General features: G+C 39.3%; 1 protein-coding gene across 2 annotated transcripts in view; it reads right to left on the bottom strand.

The window, feature by feature from the left end:
* FAM13C (family with sequence similarity 13 member C) overlaps positions 1 to 19,528 on the bottom strand; it is a 344,617-nt gene that overhangs the window by 264,183 nt on the left and 60,906 nt on the right. For both annotated transcript variants that reach the window (XM_072971482.1, XM_072971483.1), the window contains exon 3: positions 4,190 to 4,276. The gene's annotated coding sequence lies outside the window, so the exon portion shown is untranslated. The remainder of the gene's footprint in view (positions 1 to 4,189; positions 4,277 to 19,528) is intronic.

The following is a 19,528-nucleotide window of genomic DNA, read 5'->3' as shown; positions in this document are numbered from 1 at the left end:
CTGTAAACTCGAAGCCGTGGTCTTACTGAGTAAGAAGACTCATTTAAAATGGACTTGTGGGGTGGAACACTCTTTGATGTAAAATTTAGCAATATATTTTGGATCTGTCACCTAAAGCAAAAAGAAACAAAGGCAAAAAATAAACAAATAGGACCTAATTAAGCTTATAAGCTTCTGCACAGTAAACAGACAAAAAGAAAAGACAACCTACTGAATAGAAGAAAATATCTGCAAATGATATGATTGATAAGGAATTAAAATGTAAAATATATAAACAGTTCATATAACTCAACATCAAAAAAAAAAACCCAACCTGATTTAAAAATGGGCAGAAGATCTGAATAGACATTTTTCCAAACACATACAGTTGGCCAACAGGCATTTGAAATATCCTCAATATCTTCAATCATTAGAGCAATGCAAATCAAAATCACAATGAGATATTACTTCACATCTGTCAGAATGACTATCATGAACAAGAACACAAACAACAAATGTTGGTGAGAATGTGGAGAAAAGGGAAACTTTGTACACTGTCAGTGGACATGTAAATTGGTATAGCCACTACAGGAAACAGTATGGAGTTCCCTCAAAAAACTAAAAATAGACCTACCATATGATCCAGCAATTCCACTCCTGGCTATTTATCTGAAAAACTGAAAACACTGCTTTGAAAAGACACATGCACCTCAATATTCATAATAGCATTGTTTACAATTTCCAACATATGCCCATCAACAAATGAACAGAAAAAGACGTGGTACACATATACAATGGAATACTGCTCAGCCATAAAAAATGAAATTTTGCCATTTGCAAAAACATGAATATATTTGGAGGGTATTATGCTAAGTGAAATAAGTCAGACAGAGAGAGACAAATAAGGGAATAATATCACTTATATGTGGAATCTAAAAACTAAACTAGTGAATATAACAAAAAAGAAGCAGACTCACAGATACAGAGAACAAACTAGTAGTTACCAGCGGGAAGATGAAATGTGAGAGGGGAAAGGTAGGGATAGGGGATTAAGAGGTACAAACCACTATGTATAAAATTAAGAAGCTACAAGGATATATAGTATAACATAGGGAATGTAGCCAATATTTCATAATAAATATAAATCAAATATAACCTTTAAAAAATCATGAATCACTGTTGCACAATTGAAACTTATATAATATTGTACATTAACTATACCTCAATAAAACAAGACTTTGAAAAATAAATCTATTTTAAAAAATAATAAAATGAAAAAAAAGGACACTATGAACTCATCTACAAAACAGAAACAGACTTGCAGACACAGTAAACAATCTCATGGTCACTGGGGAAAGGGGGTGGGAAGGGATCAATTTGGGAATTTGAGATTTACAAATGTTAGCCACTACATATAAAAATAGATTTTTAAAAGTTTCTTCTGTATAGCACAGGGAACTATGTTTAATATCTTGTAATAACCATTAATGAAAAAGAATATGAAAATGAATACATGTATATATATGCATGACTGGGACATTGTGCTGTACACCAGAAATTGACACATTATAACTGGCTGTACTTCAATTAAAAAAAAGTACTAACTTAAAAAATAATGCATTTGTTGGGTCTCCATATCCTAGACAGTAAAATGAAAAAGGTTGGACTAAATTCTCTCTGATCCTCTCAGCTCAACTGTCTTTCTCAAAATAACCAATTTGTATTTTCCTCTTGCTTCTAAATAGTTGGGATTTATCTCAAAAAGAATCACTTATCTGTTCCTCAAATACACCATGCCTGTGCATGCCAATGAACTCAGCATGTGTTGCCTCCTCAGCCTAAAATACCTCTTTCCCACTCGCCACCTGGAAAATAACCTCACCATCCTTCGGAAGATCGGCTTCTGGGAATCCCTCTCACTCCCCAGGGAAGAATGACTGCCTACCTTTTCTGATTCCCACTGTACTCAGTTTATTCCTCCATGGGAAAAAAAAAAAAGACAAAGAGAGAGAGATACTGAGTTGTGTCTGCTATCTTCTCCCTAACCCATCTCTCCTTTAAGGAAAGAAAAAGTCCAGCTTCTAGCCAGTTCCCAAGCAAGTCTTCACCATACAAAACTTGAATGATGGAAGAACAAGAAAAGCGAAAACAATCGTAGAGGTGAAGCCCAACAACATAATGAAGAGCTAAGCCTGAGCAGGGACTGGAGAGCAATCAGACAGACGGCATGGGCCGGGTTTGTGAGAGAGTTTGGGGAAGCTTGCAGTGAAAGAAGGGAGAGCTTTCAACAAACGCTGCTGGAATCATCAGATATCCAGTGTAAAAATGGTACCTGGGTGCCATGACAGCTAGTGCAGGTGTGAGATACGCGGGGAGGGGAAGAAGCAGATGTGTTGCTAGGCTGTATGAATGGGGCTGCCTTTGGCATTCTTAGAGAACCCTCCATAGAGTTTAAATCGTTTTTCACTCTGCACTCAAGCAATTGTGTCTTTGAACAAGACTGCACATTGAGGCTGGGACTTTAAGCTAATGGCATCCATCCTGCAAGTCTGAGCTACTTGTAATTCTATTTTCATGTCTGTTTTCTCCCCTCACCCACCTCTATCTCCCTGAGAGCAAGGATGGTGCCTTGTTTATCCATTTGCCCTGCTTCTATGAAGGAATTATTCACCTAGAAAAGGAGACTTTCTCTGGAACCCTACACACAGTCCCCAGACAGGTTCTGGAAGTTTACAAATGTATACATATGGAAGGCTTAAGAGCCCTGGGGTCAAATAGGTTTGGATTCTAATCCCAGCTCTGCCACTTAACTAGCTTTCGGACCTCTAACTCCGTAAGTCTCAGTTCCTTCAACTGCAAATGGTGGACATCCCTGTACTTGCTACATAGAGCTGTTCAGGGGATTAAAGGAAATAACACATATTAAATACAAAGTACAGTACCCAACACAGACAGACACACATATTATAGAGACACAGACATGACACACCTAACTATACTCAAACATACACAGACATATTCAGCTTCCATTCCAAATCTTCCCTTAGAAATGTCCTTATCCCTTAGATACATGTATATTAAATCCAGTATTTTCTAAAAAGGAAAGGGCAGTAACACTATCACAAGTGCTACAAGTATGTTTAACTGACTGAAAGAGAGCACAGAGCACATAAAACCTAAATGTATATTCATCACTTTAAAACTATCAATCTATTTCACATCATATACATATCTGTCAGGCAAAGGTTAATAGAGAGTTTATGAAACTGGGAATGCAATTAAGTCTCAGAGGAATCTCAGTTAGAGGCCATGCCAGTTTCTATGGCAACCAAAGGGCTCTGGCAAAAAGTGGGGGAAGGGGAGTTAATTTAAAGGCAAGATAAGCACATAAATGTAGCTCATATCTACCTTTTCTTCTGAATTCCAATAAGCAATCTTTGCTGCATTTCAATTATTACACAAAGGAAAGTACAAATCAGATTGGTTTTTCACTTCCCAGAATTAAATATATTTTTGCAAAATGTATAAAGGTGATTCCAGTTTTTAAAAATGTATCACTTCTCTGGATACCTAGATTATGAAGTGTGTCAGGTATGTCTCAAATTCCTCAGGGGAAAATACGAGCAGGGACTAAAAGAACAAAACAAGGTGTCCAGAGTGATTAGAGCAAACTGTGAATAACCTTCTCAACATTAGCTAATTAGGTTTTATTTACGATCTTCGAAGTTGCAATCAGGCCAAAGGGAGAAACTGTGAAGAATTGGTTTTCCTGTCACAAATTTCACATCATCACTGAATTAAAGAAGACTTTAGCAAACACCTTGTCAAAAACCTTAATTTTATCACTAAAACCACTTCCCTTGAGAAATTAACTTAGCTCCCTAATTTAGTTGAGAGAACTAGATACCAGCAGATACCATGGCCAGAATCTGAGACCCCTGACTACAGCTCTTTTCCTGTTATCTACATATCACTCTCTTGTCCTTCACTTCTTTCTTATATGCAAAGCTTAGGAATGTTCTTAACCAAGCAGTTTCCAACTGTTGAATTCCCTGATCTCTAGATTATTGCAGATGGTCTGATTCATTTTGTAAAATCAGATGAATCTTTTTTTGGTACCCTCCACATAAGCTCTTAATTTGGTTCACATTAGCAAGCAACTTCAGGTTTACCATAAAAACTGCTTTATGGAAGTTCTGTATTTACTTACCTGTTTTATCTGGCAGTCTAGCAGCCCCATGTTCATTGGCAGCAACGTGCTCCTGTGCATGTCCCACGCAGTCTGTGTAGGAAGAGTCTGATGGGGAGAGGAGGCCAGAGAAATTCACCCAGTTATTAATACAAAGATATAGATGTCATGGCTGTTCCAAACCCATGTCTTAAAAGGGAAATCTTACAAGAGGAAATCTTTCCCATGCTTTTAAAAACTGTGTTTGGGCTCGCATTTGTTGTGGTGTTGTGAGAACCTCAAGACTGTGATATAGTGGAGAAGAATGGGTTGCAGAAAGAAAGACCTATCTAGACAATGGTCAAAGGGAGAATTCTGGGCTCATTTCAGTGGACCCCTTCTCAGGACTCTCTCCCCACTGCCTAGTGGTTGATCTGCTCTGGAGGCTGGACTGCCTTGAAAAGCTTCTGCTCTCTGCGACACAAGGGGCTTCAAATTAGCATCAACATCATGGAATGTTAGAGATGGCTACGCAAATTCGACCGGGAAGAATCAAGCCTTGCACTAATTAAATTGAGGGTCAGGAACGCAGAACAGCTAAAGGCTCCTGAGAAATTTAGGAAAATCCTACTGCATAGTCTCAAATTTTTATTCTGTCATTTCAAGTTAGTCCTTTTTAAAGAGAAGAGAAAATGGGATAAGACAAGATAGAATAGGGTTCTCTATGTCTGTGAGTCTGTTTTTGTTTTGTAATAAGTTCACTTGTCTTTTTTTTAGATTCCACATGTAAGTGATATCATACAGTATTTCTTTCTCTTTCTGGCCTACTTCACTTAGAATGACAATCTGCAGGTCCATCCATGTTGCTTATGGTTGCTGCAGGGCAGGGGGTGGGAAGGGATAAATTGGGAGTTTGATATTTGCAGATACTAACTACTATATATATACACACACACACACATACATACAAGTTTATACTGTATAGCACAGGGAACTATATTCAATATCTTGTAGTAACCTGTAATGAAAAAGAATATGAAACAAATATATATATATATTATGACTGAAACATTATGCTGTATACCAGAAATTGACACAACATTGTAAACTGACTATATTTCAATTTAAAAAAAGAAGACTAAAGTTATAATTCAGCCTGCATTTTTAAAACAGTGAAGTCCTGCTATTCTCCCAAGGTTTGCATTAAATGAAATCTGAGTTTCTCATTTTATTTCAAATAAATGTAACAGATTCCACTGTGAACAGCTCATGGTGATTTCTCTGAGCCTCGGCAGGCATGTGAAAAGGGTGCTTGGTGGAAGTGAGGGGACAGGTGGCTGGACTGGAATCTAATTCTCCATTTCTAACATTTCGAGACTGAGGAAGGATATCAGAAGTACAGATAAGACGCTGTGCTTATCTCTATAAACCACATTCCCTCTGAACTTTTGTCTTCTCATTTATAAAATGGAGATAAACTCGGCCAACCAGACCTCACAATGTTATTATGTGGATGAAATGAAATTGTAATTGAAAATTTTGATTTATTGTGAAACTTACCCTGGGTTTAGCAGCCATTGCGCTTGCCCTGCCTCTTTGTCCTTCTAACGGACACTTCCCCACCCAGAGCCTCTACTAAATAGGCAGCCATGTTTTTTCACGTAAACCTACTGACTTTCACATGCCCATTCAGCTGATGCAAAGGACCACCACTCCAATGCCAGGCCAAAGCCCTGTGTGGCCTTGCTCAAAACAATAAACTAGATCAATCAGACTAATTTTCCCAGAAATTCAAAACAAGATGCATGTTTAAAAAAAAAATAGTGTGTGAGTAGTGGGAACTGTGCTAAAAGGTCCAAATGGACTGAGCCAGGTCAAGAAGCAGGAAGTATGAGGGAGGAGGAGTCAGTTGGTAGCAGGACAGAAAAGAGACCTGAGGAAGGTAGCTGAGTCCAAATGGAGTAGTGATTCAGGAGCTGCGGCCACCAGATCTCCCCAAAGCTTGCTGGAAACAAGAGTCACCCAATCTTGTGTAGCTCACACCTTAAATAGTTCTCTGTATCTCCCCTACTGCCACTTTGGTCCATTGTTATGAAATTAATCAATTAATTGTTTAATACCCCCAATCATTCAACATAATTTTTCCTAATTTTAAGAGTTTATTTGAGCAAAAATTGATTCAAATTGGGCAGCATCAAACCAGAAGTGGTTAGAAGGGCTCTAACAACAGGAACTTAGAAATTATGTTCATAGAAAAAAAAGTGGAAGCAAAGTAAAGCAATTATTAATGGGCTACTTTGAAAGCCTAGTGAGCTATTTGTACTTGATTGTCCTCGGTGTTTTGATTTCATAACCTTGAGGCATTCACAGGCTGAGACTTGGGTTTGCTTACATAGGCTGCCAAGGCTTTAGAGCCACGTCAGTCTAACGGCCTCCTTGTTTAATTAATTTAACAATTCTCCCTTTTTGGTCATCCATTCATATGTGAGAGTATTGGTATTAGCACCCCTCTCAGTCACTATCAGAGTTAAGTTGCTCTTGTCTCATTGTGACACTCATAGGTTATGATGTCAGATCCGTGGAAAAATTGTTCTTGCTGTTTATCTCATTGTTCATCTTGTTTTGTTTTCTCTAAGCATACTGAGACCATCTGATTTACTGCTGATGGTTGTGGACATGCATTTAAGTCCTTTGAGAAAACACAAGTGCACCTAGACTGCAATGAAAACTATTAGGACAATACCAAGAAACTGAAGTATACTCATTAGTCAGGGCCCCCATAAACCAAGCTGGCTAGTAGCAAGTAAGTCAAAGAATGTACCTGAAGGAGCATCAACCTATTTTAGCCAAGTGGTTTGTCTGTTAATTTCTTGTCTTTGCTATAAGACCAGAGGTGTTGATTCAGCAGCAAGTAGTATTTGCTATGGCCCAGGCTCCTCCTTGTTCAGCCAGTAAGAAATCTAAGGCAATTCTATTGTCTAAAGCCACCTGAACAAGAAAATGTAGGGACTCTTGTTGTGTAGTTATTACAGCCTTAGCAGTAGATCCAGCAATAGTTGCCAGATTTAAGAAACACGATCCTCCTGTGCAATAAAATAGAGAAAAAGTAAGTCGTGAAAAGGCAAAAGGCGTAAAAGTTTTATGTTGGAGATGAAGCTTTTGATCCGTGATCTTGGGAGAACTGTCTACCACAAGATGCCATCTGCTTCTGGGGAGGAACATTTCTAGGCAATTTTAATTTTAGATCTCTAGCTGATATTCAGTTCCAAGAGTCTGGAGGACCCCTTTTTAACTGGGGGATGTAGACCCAAAGTTCAAGTCCCTGATGTATGACTGCCATCTGGGTAGTGAAGAGGATCTGGTATGGTCATTTCCAAAAATATTCTGCGGCAGTCTTTGTTCTCACCAACTCCAAAACAGAAGGATGAGAGAAAACTGGAAACGTAAGTTTGGAGAGTTATAGCCAGATAGTTGAGGAAATCAGAAGAATTCAGGATCTAGTTCAGTTTACAGGTAGACAATAAAACCACAAAGACAATGAACAGGGTTACAATCTGATATCCATGAGGCTATGTTACAATATTCTACTGAACAATTTTTTTTCCTCTATAATCACCCTCATTACTATCAAGGATAACCACAGTAAGACTAATTTGTTTCCAAAATAAGTCTAGTCTCATTAAACTTGTTCTTATTATTTACAAAAGTGTAGTCCTGTAAGGAAGGTACAAGGGCATTGTTTCCAAAGAGTTTTTATTGGCTGCATGAAGTCAACCTTAGTTCCTTAAAACTGTGTGGCCATATCTGATTTTATGTGTATTCTCAAATATGACATTCCAGTCAAAGTCTTAGTAATATAACCAATGTTTCCAATTGTGCCCTATTATAAGAGAACAAATTCTTACTCAACTTATGCAAACAACTCTATTGCCATGAAAATAAGAATACTCAATAAGCTTTTGAATTCTGGAGGTATCAGGTAGGAAGAAAAAATAAATGTTTCCATTTTATTTACAGAGATATACTTGACAAAATTTCTAGAGGTCATAGATGGCTTAAGAGAGAAAAGAAAAAGATTTCCTTAAAATTGGAAAAATTGGGGATGGAGATCAAGATGGCAGAGTAGGAGGATGCCGAGTTCACCTCCTCCCAAGAATGCACTACATGTGAAGCAATTCTCACTGAAAACAAATTGGAGACTGGCAGGAAGACTCCTATACATCAAGGCTGTAAAGAAAGAACCACAGGGAGTCATGTAGGAAGGGAAGAGAAGCAATCAGGTTGGGACCCGGGTCCTTGGGTAAGGACACATAAGAGGAAGTGGTTTACATGGGCTTGGAGATCCTCCCTGCGGAGTGAGCAGTTCAAACCACATACTGGGTTTGGAGATTTAAACCAGAAAGACAAGAGCCCTTAGCTGGTTTGAAAAACCAGTGGAACTAACAGGACGGTTTTAAGAAACCCAGAGTCCACTCATGAAGAGTGCACACATGCTCCCTTAATCTCAGGAACAAAGTGGGGGAGCACATTGAAACTGCCCCCTAGGGCAAGGGTGCCATTGCCAGGGACAGTGCACCATTGCGGGAGATGGAGCCAGCTTCGACCTGGCACTGGCACTGCAAAGGGTGAGGATGGCCATCACTGGCAGCAGATGGAGCTGTGGAGCTTTGTAACTGGAACTCTGACTGGTATGCTGCGACCACCCCAGCATGTAACCCAGCCCACACCAAACACCCACTCCAGACCCTCGACCTCTAGCGCTGCTCCCCAGTGGGACAAAGGTGCCAATGTTGGGGGAGGAGGGAGAGCAGACACTGAGAGGCAATGGAAACAGCTTGAACCCAAATGTAAGGACTTCTGCGCCAGCACCTTGGGACATTCCCACATCCCCAATAGGTCGGCATCAGTCACTGTGCATAAGAGACGCCCTAACTCACAGCTGGCTCTGGCTCTAGCCCCTCCATCTCCAGCCCACCTCCCACCAAGCTGATAGCTGCCAGCACACCCTGGGGGAAGACATGACCTGTGCTCACCTCAGATCCAGCTCTCCCATCAAAGCCACTGGGCACACACAGACTGCAAAGGGACACTCTCACACAAGTGCAACCCTTCAAGACAGGAGTAGGTAACTGTTTCACCTAATTTTATAAAGACAGAAAGAGAAAGTTAAGCAAAATGAGAAAATAGAGGCATTTGTTTCAAATGAAAGACAAGAAAAAAAAAACCTAAAAAACAAACAAACAAACAAAAAAACTAAGAAACAGAGATAAAAAAATTACCAGATAAAGAATTCAAAGCATCAGTAATAAGAATGCTAACTGAACTAAGGAAAATAATAGATAAGCACAGAGAGAATTTTAACAAGGAACTAGAAAATATTTTTTAAAAAATCAGAAGTGAAGAATACAACAACTGAAATTAAAAACATACTAAACATACTAGAAGGAATTAACAGCAGGCGAGGTGGAGCAAAGTGATCTGGAGGACAGAGTAATGGAAATCACCCAATAAAAACAGCAAAAAGAAAAACAAATTTTTAAAAACTGAGAACAGTTTAAGAGATAAGAAAGATCTCAAATGAACACTGTAACCTATCATTCTAAGGGAACTAGAAAAAGAAGAACAAGCAAAGCCAAAGTCAGTAGAAGGAAGGAAATAAGAAATACCAGAGAGGAAATAAATAAATAGAGACAAGGAAAGAAAGAAAGAAAAGAAAGAAAAAGAAAGAAAGAAAGAGAAAGAAAAGAAAGAAAGAAAGAAAGAAAGAAAGAAAGAAAGAAAGAAAGAAAGAGAAAGAAAGAAAGAAAGAAAGAAAGAAAGAAAGAAAGAAAGAAAGAAAGAAAGAAAGAAAGAAAGAAAGAAAGAAAGAAAAGAAAAGAAAAGAAAAGAAAAGAAAAGAAAAGAAAAGAAAAGAAAAGAAAAGAAAAGAAAAGGAAAGGAAAGGAAAGGAAAGGAAAGGAAAGGAGGGAAGGGAAGGAAGGGAAGGGAAGGGAAGGAAGGGAAGGAAGGAAGGAAGGATCGATCTATGAAACCAAGAGCTGGCTTTTTGAAAAGATAAAACAAAATTGAGCTGCCTTTAGCCAGGCTCACCAAGAAGAAAAGGGAGAAGATCCAAATAAACAAAGTAAGAAATGAAAGAGGAGAAATAACAACAATACCAAAGAGATACAAGAAAAAATCCTAAGAAAATACTAAGAACACTTATATTGATCTACATGTTCTGCCTTAAATCAAAATTTTATTCACGTGAGGCCTCACACTGGACTCAGTTCAATTTAAGTCAGATGCAGTCTGACCCTGGACCCAGTCCAGTTTCTAAGTTGGAACCAGTCCAGTCCAGACCCAGTACTATTCCAGTTAGTTTCTGGATCCAATCCAAAAAAGGAAATGCACAAATCAGCTGAATGCTCATAATGCAAAAGCTGTGGAGCTAGGATCCAGCATCCAAGAGGGACTTACCCACGATCTCCAGAGGCAGAGAGCAAGCATCACGCTCAAGGGACTCGACAGGTACCCACGCCTGTTGCTCACTGCTCCTAGGAGTCAGCAGGGCTCTCCTTCCCTTCCCTTTTCTGACAGAAGGTAAACTGAGGCATAGTAAAAATTGTAAGAGTTTATTTGAGCAAAATTTGATTCCAATCAGGCAGGGCCAAACTAGAAGTGGTTACGAGCACTCCTCAACATAAATTCTTAAACCTATTTTACATGAGCTAATTTGAGTGGGTCTCTGCCACCAAAGACTCTTACAAATACTTGCTAGTTAACCTTCACCCTTGGCTTAGAAAAAAGGACTTTACTCAAGTGTTACAGTAACACTTGATTTGACTACCCAGACTTGTGTATTTTTGTCGTCCCTTAGAAGCAACACACACACACCCCCCTCTATGCTACTGCCCAGAGTTTCCAACATTAATATGTCTTATGCTAGACAAGGTATTTTTTCCCATTTAGGAAGGTAACACACTAACTGGCTAATCCATTTAAAGAGATTTGCTTATATGATTAGATCTTTTCTGGAGGAGAGGCTTAGTGAGGTTAAAGAGTTTCAAGACCAGCTAAATTGCCAAACAATCAAATAAAGGTCCAAGGCAGCAGGAGGCTGGTTTTTATTTGTGGATCATATAGTCCCACAATCCACAGAAAAGGCACAGAAGAATGTTAGAGCCAGGGAAGACCTCTCAGGTCATCTATTCCACTCCATGCCATGATCAGAAAACAGGCAGGACAGGGAGGTCACATGACTTACGCAAGACACGTCACTGTAAGAAGCCTCGTGAGAACTCAGATCCAGCTACGTCCCTGGCTGAGACCTTCCCGACCGCAACTCACAACCCTTGTCAAAACCCAGCTCCATTTCGCCATCTCATTTAGCCACTGACAAAGTTTTCTCAAGATCCCAAAGACCAACATTTTAGAAATAGGGCTTGCTAAAATCAGCATGAGTGTCTCATCTACATAAGCATAGAGGTATGTCAAAGCAGAAGCATGTTGCTTCAGAGACTTATCAAGACTGACAATGCTTCTGTAATGTCACGTTTCCCAGACTGAACTTTCCCAACAAGGGACACCATCCCAGGTTATCTGCAGGGATTGACGTATGTTTATATTTAGATAAAGGAGAATGAACAAATTCAGTCATTTATTTTCCAGGCGTTTCACTTCTCTAGCTCTGAGCAGAGCTGCTTCTATCATATCTTATTTTTAGTTTGAGAGAGAAGGAAAGAATGACTGTGAACTTTGATTTTCCGATTTGAATCTCCCACTAGTCCTCTGCTGATACATTGATAGCTCTTGGCTTTTTTCTCTACTTCCATTCTTTCTCCTTCATTACTCACAGGACGGTGACTCTCTCGCACGGTTGCTCCCATTTTCTTGCTTCTCTTTCTCACTCACACAATATACAGAGACACCCTCGTTCTGCTTTGCAATCACAGGTTTTCCAGCAATTGGGTCCCTAAAAAAGTTTTCTGAGTATTTCAGGATACTCTCCAGATGACTGTGTGATTCATACTGTTAACTAGTTAACAGTTGCTCATTGTTCCAAGCTTCTCTACACAAAGACTTGTAAGAATAATCCTCCACACTCAGAATTCTAACAGCATCGTGATAACACTCGTGATGGATAATGATGGATGCAAAATGTCCGAGGCAAATCCCTTTGATGAGTCCTTAATATCATTCAATCATATTTTCAAGTCTCCTGAAAAATTTTAGTTTACTTTGCAGAGTTATGCAGCAACTGTCCAGAAAGCATACAAAAATCGGCTAACTGTATTGCATTTGGTAAATTTGTGTTAGGAATGCCTCACTGCAGCCTATTTCTGTGGAAGCTGGCACTTGACAGAATGAACAGTCTGTTAACTACAATGCTCAGCTTTGTGAGAAGCACCAAACCAAGAGCCTGGGGACTAAGCTCCTAGAGCCAGCTGGGGAATGACACTTCACTGCTCCGGGTCTCAACTTTGTCCTTTTCCAAAGCATGGGGAATTTTTTAAGTCTCTGAAGTTTCTTCTAGCTGCCTAATTTGATGTGATGAGATTCAGACAAGAATTTAGGATCCTATAGTGCTTAAGAAGCATAATTATTCAGTGGAATTAATGTTTACTGAGGATTTTCTAAGGAAGATAATTAGAAAAGAAATTAAGAGAGAACAGACGTGAGGGCAGGACGTGATCTCTGCTCTCCAGTTTTCCTCAATCTATCCAAGAGGAGGATGACATAGGAATCATCAGCCATGATGCTTTGTGTCCTTCCTCAAAAGAGCATCATGGGGAGGCAGCACTGGCCCATATCAGTGTCAGTTCGATGCCTCTGCCGCTGTGACCACCTGACCCCTTGGTCTGGCCCATGTGGGCTCAGAATCCAAGCGGCTGAAGCTCCAGTTGGAAATCATAAGGCATAAAATGACACAGTGACATCCTCCTGACATATGTTCAAGGACTGCAGAAGACACAATGATTAATGCATTTGAGAAACTGGCAAATGGGAGTGGGGGGAGAAACTACTTTTCTGATCTGCAGCTTAGCTAGTCCCTAAATTGTCCAGGAACATGAATACCCAGGAGTGTGACAGCAGTTCAGAGGACTATGATCCAAATTGAAAGGAAGAAAAGGACGAGGAAGAGGAGGGCAGGGAGGAGGACAAGGAAGGCATCAACCCCGCAGACACAGAGGACTATTTTGGAGGGGTAACCAGTGACCTGGAGCTGCAAGGAGCCACTGTCTTTGATCCTCATGCCTACAAGGAGTCCAAGGGTGCCCTCAACGAGCACATGACAGGCTTAGTTTCTGTGCTGAAGGCTCTGGATGCTCAGTGCCATCAGCTGAGTCCTCCCTATGGCACTGGACAGCTGACTGCAGTGACGGATCCCAATAGGAGGAGGAGGAAATCCATCCTGAATAAAGTCAAAGCACAGAGCTGGGCAGCTGGTCACAAAACTGCTGAAAAGTAAACCCACAACCAAATCACTGCTGGAGTTGTCTTAACTAAGCTATAGGGAAATTCTAGTGCTATCTCCTTGCAGAGAACAGGTCAGGGGCTACACAGGTCAGTCATTTCATCTTACCAAGAGAAAGATCATCTCTTCCTCCAGCTTTTGCCACTTGTCATATGCTCTTTACCCCAGCCACACAGACCGTCCTTTGGTGCATGAATAGCCTTGTTCCTCCCTGCCTTCAAGATATGCCTGTGTAAGTCTTTGCGCGTAAGCACACATCCACCCTTGGTGCCTACCTTCTTTCTCCCTGCTAACTTCTCATTATTACGCAGGTTATGGTTTTCTCTTCTGCTTACTAAAAATGCAATCACTTTCAAAATTGTCTTCACCATCAAATCGTGAGCTCCTTAGGACAAAGAATTCATCTTATGTGTTGGTCCCTGGACCTCCCAGATCCTAGAGCAGTGCTTGGTAAATGGTACATCTTCAAATGCTATCTGTGCATGAAAGAATGAAAAGGTCCTTTTGGATTATTGGGCAATGATTATTTTTTTAAATGTCATTTCTCATGGATTGCAAAGTCTTTATGATTCAGAGATGATTTTAATTAGATTTTGTGTATCTAGTGCTTAGTGCAGGCCCTGACATGACAGGCATTCCATGAATATTTATGGAGTGAATGAACTAATAAATATGTATTTATTGAATGCTTAGTATGTACTCAGGCTGCACAAGGCATACTGATGGGTAATGTATTCATGATCCCTGGAAAATTTGAGATCTTGCTTTTTTTAACACAGACTGTTTTTAAGAATTCAGTCAGTTTGTGAATAATATTTCTGTCCTGGTTCAGGTTACAATTTTCTCACTGAGCACTTGAACCAAAAGCAGCATCAGTTTAATGACTTTGTGGCTGTATACAAATTTGATTTCCACAAATTTAATCCATATATAGATTTGGTTCTGATTAGATTGGTCAGGTATCTAGTCTGCAAACAGAAAAAAAAAATCCAAAATTATTTCAAGCAAAAATGAGAAATTATCTAAAAGACCTTGGTTATCTGACATAAAGTTAACTGCAGAAGTTCTCAGAGTTCAAGTGCATTGTGAATCTTCTAAATTTCCCTACCTTATTTGACCATGAAATGTATTTTTGTGGTGGATATTTTTCCTGAATACTTTTTAACATCTTGTGAAACACTGGGATTTTGCAGAACACACACTAGGAAACACTGTATTAGAGAGAAGCCCTTTATCATTTCTCAACTTCCCTCCCACCTAAAGGTCATTGACAAATATTCAAAAAGCAAACCCACCAGATCAGTAGGTGATCCTATCCTAGCTTGAGTAAAGGCCTAGAACTAAAAGTGAGACCTGACAAATGTTTTCTCATGAACAGAGATTGCAAAACTTCTTTTAAAAAGTTATTAAATTGAATCCAACAATGTATTTAAAGTATTATACCTCATAATTAAGTGGGGTTAGTTAGTATAAACTTTGAAAATCAATGAAAATCATAACGTGAAGTCTAAAAAGAGAGAAAAAAAACAACATATGGTCACTTCAAAAGAAGCACAAAAGCACTTGGGAAAATCCAACATCCATTCTTCATGAAAACTTTCAACAAACGAGAAATGGAAAATTATTTCCTCAGTCTGAAAAAGAGAGCATTTTTGAAAATCCTACAATTAACATCACACTTAACAGTGAAAGACTGAAAGTTTCCCCCCTAAAATCCAAAACAAGGCAAGAATGTTCATTCTCACTGCTTCTATTCAGCATTGTACTGGAGATCCCAGTCAGCACAATACAGCGAGAAAGAGCAATACAAAGCAGCACAATTGAAAAACAAAGAAATGTAATCCTCTTTAGTCACTGACATATGATTGTATATGTAGAAAAATTTGGTGGAAACTACAAAAAATGTACTGGTACTAATGAGTGAATCTGATAAGATTCCATGATTCAAGGCAATGTAGAAATACCAATTGTACTTCTATATATGAGAAACAAAATTTAAAATTTTAAATAACCATTTATAACAGCATGAAAAAACATGTAATACTTAGAAATAAATCTGACAAAGGATGTTCAAGATCTTATCCTGAAAACTACAAAACATTGCTGAAATAAATTAAAAGCAATGCAAATAAATTGAGAAATATACCCATCTACAGGGACAGAAAATAAATCAATGATGGGTGGGAGAGGCAGGGAGGAGTGGAAGAGAGGATTTACCAAGGGGCAAAAGGAAACTTTCAGAGATAATTCTTATGTTCATTATGTTGAAGTTTTGATAGTTTCACAGGTGTAACATTTGTTAACACAACAAATGTTATACTTTAAACGAGTCAATCATTATGTCAATTATACTATAATAGAGCTATTTTTAGCTATTTTCCAAAAAAGGTCAGTTCAGAATATACCACTAATTCAGATTAACTATGTGTAGAAATTAGGAAAATTCTGTATAGTACAACTAAGAACTGAGACAGGATGCTCCTCATATCTGGAAATGTATAATGCAAAAACCACAAGGTCATTTTTCTTTCCTGCACATTCCTCTTCTTATTCCATTTCTATGTTCTTATGCTTTCTTATGCTTTTTCTATCTTAGAGTAAATCAGATAACAGCAACAGAGATAATTAAAATAAGGACGAAGAAGAGAAAGGGAAGCAGAATCTTAGCATTATTTTGCTACGAATGTTCTATTTAGAGCATTATTTAGTCAGAGAGAAATGATTCTCTGTCATCTGTTCTCTATCCCCTGAATGCAACATGGACCAGTTTTCACAAAGGTAAAGTGCAAAGAAAAAGTTGCATTAAAATGATGGTTTTATGTGCTAGGGTGCGTGCCCACAAGAGAAATTCATTTACAAGCATGAAACACATGGTCCTGTGGAGAATAGAGGAATGGACAGCCTGACTCATATGCTTCCTTCCAGTCCCTGGATCCTACTTCTTATGTCTTTTATAGCCGTCGACTACAAGTGTATGATATAACATATATTTTCATATTAGCCAAGAAATTCAACTTCAGTACATTTTTTTTTTATTTAGAATTTGTATTTGCCAAGGCAGACAACTCAACCTCTAGAGGATGCTCACTTGGAAAATCTCTCAGGCTAAACCCTAATCCATTTGTTGGTTGACATCACATTTCCTGATCATAAACAATTTCCTGGGCTGTGGGCAAAGTGGACATGTGAAACGGACTGGCTGACTACGGCGGCACTTTCCCACCAGTTATTGGGGTCAGGATAAAAGATGCCGGGGACTCTGGAGATTTCAGCCACATTTTCTGGGGATGCTGTTACATCCTACAAAATAAGAAGACATGCCCTCAGCATTCATATTCACCTGTCTAGAATGTACCTCCAAACTCTCTACTACAGAGACCTTAGATTTTTTTTTCCTGAAACAATTTCTCACTGCATGAAAGTCATGTTTTATTCACGTGGCTCATCATCCATGTCCTCATCTCCTGTGTGCTCACATTAACCAACCATGTCCTTACTTCTCTCAGTGGTGATCTCATCTCCCATTAAGTCTGATCGTGACAGTCCCTAATTCATTACTACCCCACTTTTGAAGCTTCAGCTGATATTTTAAAATCCCACCACAAAGCTCCTCCAGGATATTGATTTTTTTTTTTTGAAGATCCACTTGATGGTGTAAGGAACAGACATTGAGCTGGGAATCCAAAGCTACTGTTGCCAGTGGCTCAACAAAGCCCTTTGTTAAGAAAAAAGGAGAAAAACTGCCATAGTCATTCCTCCCTGCATTAGCAGACACAGACAGACCAGGAAAAGTCAGACGCCAAAGCCTTGATTCCACTGCTTACTCTTTTCATTCCTAAACTCTACCTGTTTCTGTTAGATTAAAAATAGGCTTTTGCCCAAAATAGCATCTCTATGAATAAACAGCCAGCAATCCAACTAGCTGCACTTAACTTACCAGGTAGATTCAGGTAGAGGAACATTATCAGCATGGGAGTGACCTGATCCCCAACTTCCTCTCTGGAAGACCACTCTGTCTTTTAGAGAATAGCTGATTGTCCAGAAAATTATGGACAACAGAACAGTGGCCTTTGGAATCACCACGGGGCTTGACAAGACTAAGAACAATTCTGATTTTGTCCGAGAAACATTTTACAACCTGAAACTGAACAAGCTCCCACCCCATCCCCAGGGGACACATGACTCTGATGAGGCAGGAAATTGAGAAGACTGAGAATATGAGATGTCTGGGTAACAATTTGTCCCAGTATATCAGCAAACATTAGTGCTTCCTGGTGACATCCCACTTCCCCCTGAGAATGGCAGAAAGAAACCTCTTCATTCCCAGGTACTACGGGTTCCTGAGAAGACAACAGAACAGTGACATGGGTCCTAATTGGAGAGGGGGAGAATAGGAGGCACTGTGACAGGTTTTTCTAAACCTCAACTTCAGTGCTATCAAGGCTGGGAAACGAAAGTAGAACTCACCCTCTTCTTTCTTTCCTAAAGAGGAAGGGAGGCCAGGTGACAGATGTTTGTTAATGGGACCCATGCTTACATGGGTTAATAATACTGATCTGTATTTTGAAACAAAACTGAACTACAAGCTTTCTTGGGCATTTTATTGAAGGAGTTTGGGACCTTTGGAAAGGAGCTGGATGGGAACCGAGGGTGGGTAGAAGATTTTGACAAAAGTGAGGCAGGGGTGCAGCCATTATGGAAAACAGTATGGAGATTCCTTAAAAACCTAAAAAAAAAGACTTGCCCTATGATCCAGCAATTCCTCTCCTGGGTATATATCCAGAGGGAACACTAATTTGAAAAGATGTATGCAACCTAATGTTCATAGCAGCAACATATACAATAGCCAAGACATGAAAACGATCTAAATGTCCATCAACAGAGGACTAGATAAAGAAGCTGCGGTATACTTATACAATGGAATACTACTCAGCCATAAAAAAGAATAAAATAATGCCACTTGCAGCAACATGGATGGACCTAGAGAATATCATTCTAAGTAAGCCAGAAAAAGGAAGAAAAGTACCATATGATATCACTCATATGTGGAATCTAAAAAAAGAAAAAAAGACATTAATGAACTCATCTACAAAACAGAAAGAGACTCAGAGGCATAGTAAACAAACTTATGGTTATGGGAGGGAAAGCGGGTAGGAAGGGATAAACCCGGAGTTCGAGATTTGCAAATATTAACTACTACATATAAAATAGATAAACAAGTTTCTTCCATATAGCACAGGGAACTATATTCAATATCTTGTAGTAACCTATAATGAAAAAGAATATGAAAAGGAATATATGTATGTATATGCATGACTGGGACATTATACTGTACACCAGAAACGGACACATTGTAACTGACCATACTTCTATTAAAAAAAATAAAGTGAAACAGGGAAGATACTGAAGAGTACTATGTTACAGCTCCCATTAAAAGTGGCAGCAGTGGATATGCCCAATCTCCCCCTCATTCTTCCCCCATTTACCAAGTGCCACAGAAACAGCTGCCACTGAATCACCCACCAAACTTCCCTAAACTGACGCTGGGGAGAAGCAGTAAGCAGAGCGAGCAGGGAGTAGGGTGGCTACAGCCAACATGGAAAAAAAAAAAAATGAAGTGGTGGTCCTTCCCCTAATAAGATATGTAGCTTAAGTTAGGTAGGAGCTAGTCAGGGACTGCATCATTGGATTTAGGCCTACAAAGGGATGTCAAGTCTTGGTTCCTTAAACCTTTAGCCATAAAAACTAGTGAGGTTGAATATTACATTTGCCACTATTCAGCCCACTTAGGTTTACATGATACTGCCAAGAAATAAGTTGGAAGCATTGAGGAGATATTTAAGATTAAGTAGGGTAGGCCCTCACAGGAATGTTTAGAAACAGAGACCTGGTTGGCCAGCCGCCCTCCTCATGTCCTCAAAGAA

The sequence above is a fragment of the Vicugna pacos genome, chromosome 11 (genome assembly GCF_048564905.1).
Source record: "Vicugna pacos chromosome 11, VicPac4, whole genome shotgun sequence".
Lineage (NCBI taxonomy): Eukaryota > Metazoa > Chordata > Mammalia > Artiodactyla > Camelidae > Vicugna > Vicugna pacos.
This window is presented reverse-complemented; position numbering and strand designations above follow the sequence as displayed.